The following is a 6000-nucleotide window of genomic DNA, read 5'->3' as shown; positions in this document are numbered from 1 at the left end:
CAAACTTTCAGAAACGACAGCTTAGGTTTCTTCCCAAACCATAATTCATACGGTGTCGTCTCAACGGATTTAGACGGTGCCCTATTTAAAGTGAATGCGGCAGTCTCTAAAGCATAGCCCCAAAATGAGAGCGGTAAATCGGTAAGAGACATCATAGATCGCACCATATCCAATAGAGTGCGATTACGACGTTCGGACACACCATTTCTCTGAGGTGTTCCAGGCGGCGTGAGTTGTGAAACTATTCCACATTTCCTTAAGTGTGCACCAAACTCGTGACTTAAATATTCTCCACCACGATCTGATCGTAAGAATTTTATTTTCCTGTCACGTTGATTCTCGACTTCACTCTGAAATTCCTTGAACTTTTCAAAGGTTTCAGACTTGTGTTTCATTAGGTAGACATATCCATATCTACTTAAATCATCAGTGAGAGTGAGAACATAACGATATCCTCCGCGAGCCTCAACACTCATTGGACCGCACACATCGGTATGTATGATTTCCAATAAGTTGGTTGCTCGCTCCATTGTTCCGGAGAACGGAGTCTTGGTCATCTTACCCATGAGGCATGGTTCGCACGTGTCAAATGATTCGTAATCAAGAGACTCCAAAAGTCCATCTGCATGGAGCTTCTTCATGCGCTTGACACCAATGTGACCAAGGCGGCAGTGCCACAAGTATGTGGGACTATCGTCATCAACTTTACATCTTTTGGTATTCACACTATGAACATGTGTAACATCATGTTCGAGATTCATCAAAAATAAACCATTGACCAGCGGGGCATGACCATAAAACATATCTCTCAAATAAATAGAACAACCATTATTCTCGGATTTAAATGAGTAGCCATCTCGAATTAAATGAGATCCAGATACAATGTTCATGCTCAAAGCTGGCACTAAATAACAATTATTGAGGTTTAAAACTAATCCCGTAGGGAGATGCAGAGGTAGCGTGCCGACGGCGATCACATCGACCTTGGAACCATTCCCGACGCGCATCGTCACCTCGTCCTTCGCCAGTCTCCGTTTATTCCGTAGTTCCTGTTTTGAGTTACAAATATGAGCAACCGCACCGGTATCAAATACCCAGGAGCTACTACGAGTACTGGTAAGGTACACATCAATTACTAGTATATCACATATACCTTGGGTGTTGCCGGCCTTCTTCTTGTCCGCTAAGTATTTGGGGCAGTTCCGCTTCCAGTGACCACTTCCCTTGCAATAAAAGCACTCAGTCTCGGGTTTGGGTCCATTCTTTGACTTCTTCCCGGTAACTGGCTTACCGGGCGCGGCAACTCCCTTGCCGTCCTTCTTGAAGTTCTTCTTACCCTTGCCCTTCTTGAACTTAGTGGTTTTATTCACCATCAACACTTGATGTTCTTTTCTGATCTCTACCTCAGCTGATTTCAGCATTGAATATACCTCGGGAATGGTCTTTTCCATCCCCTGCATATTGTAGTTCATCACAAAGCTCTTGTAGCTTGGTGGAAGCGACTGGAGGATTCTGTCAATGACCGCGTCATCCGGGAGATTAACTCCCAGCTGAGACAAGCGGTTGTGCAACCCAGACATTCTGAGTATGTGCTCACTAACAGAACTGTTCTCCTCCATTTTACAGCTGAAGAACTTGTCGGAGACATCATATCTCTCGACCCGGGCATGAGCTTGAAAAACCAGTTTCAGCTCCTCGAACATCTCATATGCTCCATGTTTCTCAAAACGCTTTTGGAGACCCGGTTCTAAGCTGTAAAGCATGCCGCACTGAACGAGGGAGTAATCATCAGCACGCTGCTGCCAAGCGTTCATAACGTCTTGGTTCTCAGGGATTGGTGCTTCACCTAGCGGTGCTTCTAAGACATAATCTTTCTTGGCTGCTATGAGGATGATCCTCAGGTTCCGGACCCAGTCCGTATAGTTGCTGCCATCATCTTTCAGCTTGGTTTTCTCTAGGAACGTGTTGAAATTGAGGACAACGTGGGCCATTTGATCTACAATACATAGTGTAAAGATTTAGACTAAGTTCATGATAATTAAGTTCATATAATCAAATTATTTAATGAACTCCCACTCAGATAGACATCCCTCTAGTCATCTAAGTGAAACATGATCCGAATTCGACTAGGCCGTGTCCGATCATCACGTGAGACGGACTAGCCAAGATCGGTGAACATCTCCATGTTGATCGTATCTTCCATACGACCCATGCTCGACCTTTCGGTCCTCCGTGTTCCGAGGCCATGTCTGTACATGCTAGGCTCGTCAAGTGAACCTAAGTGTATTGCGTGTGTTCCGAGGCCATGTCTGTACATGCTAGGCTCGTCAACACCCGTTGTATTCGAACGTTAGAATCTATCACACCCGATCATCACGTGGTGCTTCGAAACAACGAACCTTCGCAACGGTGCACAGTTAGGGTGAACACTTTCTTGAAATTATTATAAGGGATCATCCTACTTGCTACCGTCGTTCTAAGCAAATAAGATGCAAAAACATGATAAACATCACATGCAATCAAATAGTGACATGATATGGCCAATATCATCATGCTCCTTTGATCTCCATCTTCGGGGCACCATGATCATCTTTGTCACCGGCATGACACCATGATCTCCATCATCATGATCTCCATCATTGTGTCTTCATGAAGTCGTCACGCCAACGATTACTTCTACTTCTATGGCTAACGCGTTTAGCAATAAAGTAAAGTAATTTACATGGCGTTTATTTAATGACACGCAGGTCATACAAAATAATAAAGACAACTCCTATGGCTCCTGCCGGTTGTCATACTCATCGACATGCAAGTCGTGATTCCTATTACAAGAATATGATCAATCTCATACATCACATATATCATTCATCACATCTTCTGGCCATATCACATCACATAGCACTTGCTGCAAAAACAAGTTAGACGTCCTCTAATTGTTGTTGCAAGTTTTTACGTGGTTTGTAGGTTTCTAGCAAGAACGTTTCTTACCTACGTATGACCACAACGTGATTTGCCAATTTCTATTTACCCTTCATAAGGACCCTTTTCATCGAATCCGTTCCGACTAAAGTAGGAGAGACAGACACCCGCTAGCCACCTTATGCAACTTGTGCATGTCAGTCGGTGGAACCAGTCTCACGTAAGCGTACGTGTAAGGTCGGTCCGGGCCGCTTCATCCTACAATGCCGCCGAAACAAGAAACGACTAGTAGCGGCAAGAAGAATTGGCAAACTCAACGCCCACAACTGCTTTGTGTTCTACTCGTGCATAGTAACTACGCATAGGCCTGGCTCATGATGCCACTGTTGGGAATCGTAGCATAATTTAAAATTTTCCTACGTTCACCAAGATGCATCTATGGAGTATACTAGCAACGAGGGGAAGGGAGTGCATCTACATACCCTTGTAGATCGCGAGCGGAAGCGTTCCAATGAACGTGGATGACGGAGTCGTACTCGCCGTGATCCAAATCACCGATGACCGAGTGCCGAACGGACGGCACCTCCGCGTTCAACACACGTACGGTGCAACGACGTCTCCTCCTTCTTGATCCAGCAAGGGGGAAGGAGAGGTTGATGGAGATCCACCAGCATGACGGCGTGGTGGTGGATGTAGCGGGTCTCGTGCAGGGCTTCGCCGAGCTTCTACGAGAGAGAGAGAGGTGTTGCAGGGGAGGAGGGAGGCGCCCAAGGCTGTTGTGTGCTGCCCTCCCTCCCCCCTTTATATAGGCCCCTGGGGGGGTGCGCCAGCCCCAAGAGATGGGATCTCAAGGGGGGCGGCGGCCACAAGGGGGGGAAGGGGTTGCCTTGCCCCCCAAGGCAAGGGGGAACTCCCCCCCCCTAGGGTTCCCAACCCTAGGCGCATGGGGGGAGGCCCAAGGGGGCGCCCCAGCCCACTAGGGGCTGGTTCCCTTCCACTTTCAGCCCACGGGGCCCTCCGGGACAGGTGGCCCCACCCGGTGGACCCCCGGGACCCTTCCGGTGGTCCCGGTACAATACCGATAACCCCCAAAACTTTCCCGGTGGCCGAAACTGGACTTCCTATATATAATTCTTCACCTCCGGACCATTCCGGAACCTCTCGTGACGTCCGGGATCTCATCCGGGACTCCGAACAACTTTCGGGTTTCCGCATACATATATCTCTACAACCCTAGCGTCACCGGACCTTAAGTGTGTAGACCCTACGGGTTCGGGAGACATGCAGACATGACCGAGACGCCTCTCCGGTCAATAACCAACAGCGGGATCTGGATACCCATGTTGGCTCCCACATGTTCCACGATGATCTCATCGGATGAACCACGGTGTCGAGGATTCAATCAATCCCGTATACAATTCCCTTTGTCAATCGGTATGTTACTTGCCCGAGATTCGATCGTCGGTATCCCAATACCTTGTTCAATCTCGTTACCGGCAAGTCTCTTTACTCGTACCGCAATGCATGATCCCGTGACTAACGCCTTAGTCACATTGAGCTCATTATGATGATGCATTACCGAGTGGGCCCAGAGATACCTCTCCGTTACACGGAGTGACAAATCCCAGTCTCGATCCGTGCCAACCCAACAGACACTTTCGGAGATACCCGTAGTGCACCTTTATAGTCACCCAGTTACGTTGTGACGTTTGGCACACCCAAAGCACTCCTACGGTATCCGGGAGTTGCACGATCTCATGGTCTAAGGAAAAGATACTTGACATTGGAAAAGCTCTAGCAAACGAAACTACACGATCTTTTATGCTATGCTTAGGATTGGGTCTTGTCCATCACATCATTCTCCTAATGATGTGATCCCATTATCAATGACATCCAATGTCCATAGTCAGGAAACCATGACTATCTGTTGATCAACGAGCTAGTCGACTAGAGGCTTACTAGGGACAGGTTGTGGTCTATGTATTCACACATGTATTACGATTTCCGGACAATACAATTATAGCATGAATAATAGAAAATTACCATGAACAAAGAAATATAATAATAACCATTTATTATTGCCTCTAGGGCATATTTCCAACATGAGCGTGCTGTAGCTGGTGAGGAGGTTGGTCCAGGGTCCGAGGACAACGACAGTGTGGCCACAGCTCGTTCTTTTCCCTTGGAGGGATGGCACTTTGATGATGATGATGATGCTTCGAGCGCACCTCCTCTTGTCTAGAGTCTCGTTAGCATTGCCTTTTCCCTTTTTGTTGTCTTGATGACAAAGGGGGAGAAGTGTTCTATTAGGGGCGTTTGCAGTTGGTTTCAGTTGGGTGAGATCTCAAGGCCTCATTTGTTTTGGTTGTGTTTATTTGGCTTGAGATACTCTTATTTACTTGCTTTCGCAGTGTGGTCGTGAGCTACCTAGTCTATGTGAGAGACTATCTACTTTATGGAATTTATCTATGCTTATGTTGATATATCTTGTGGAGTATGATCAAGCTTCTATAGGTTAGTCTCACGTTTTCTGCTCACCACACTTGCATGTGATCTAGGCACCGTGTTGGGTATTATTATGTTGATCGCATGCCTTGACAATGTGGATCCAGGGGGAGCCTCATATGTGTGTGCTTGATGCATAATCAAGCATTTTTTCCTTGCACATATATAGGGGGAGCTCCTTTGATCAACTATTGTCGCATGGCTGTTTACTTAAGTTGTATCCTGTATGCCATGTCCTAACCATATTGTCATCAATGCACCAAAAAGGGGGAGATTGAAAGTGCAAGTATCACTTAGATTATATTTTGGTGTGATGACAATGTGGTTAGTGGAACTAATGTTGGTTGCTAAAGTTTATCTCAGGACTTTGGTTCCAAGGTGTCCATTGATGGAGGTGTGCGACCCCCCAGTCCAAAAAGATCAAAGGCGTGGTTACCGGCGACTCGAAGGTTTTTTGTTTTGGTTCGATTTGAGTCGTAGGTAAAACCGCACTATCAAGAGGGGTCTTCGTGGAATTAGTGTCGTGTAGGAATGCCTCCAAGACAGATACACCAGCCCTCCTACACCTCCTCAGAT

The sequence above is a fragment of the Aegilops tauschii genome, chromosome 2, assembly GCF_002575655.3.
Source record: "Aegilops tauschii subsp. strangulata cultivar AL8/78 chromosome 2, Aet v6.0, whole genome shotgun sequence".
NCBI classification, from domain to species: Eukaryota; Viridiplantae; Streptophyta; class Magnoliopsida; order Poales; family Poaceae; genus Aegilops; species Aegilops tauschii.
The sequence above is the reverse complement of the archived record's forward strand: the minus strand, read 5'-3'. Positions refer to the sequence as shown.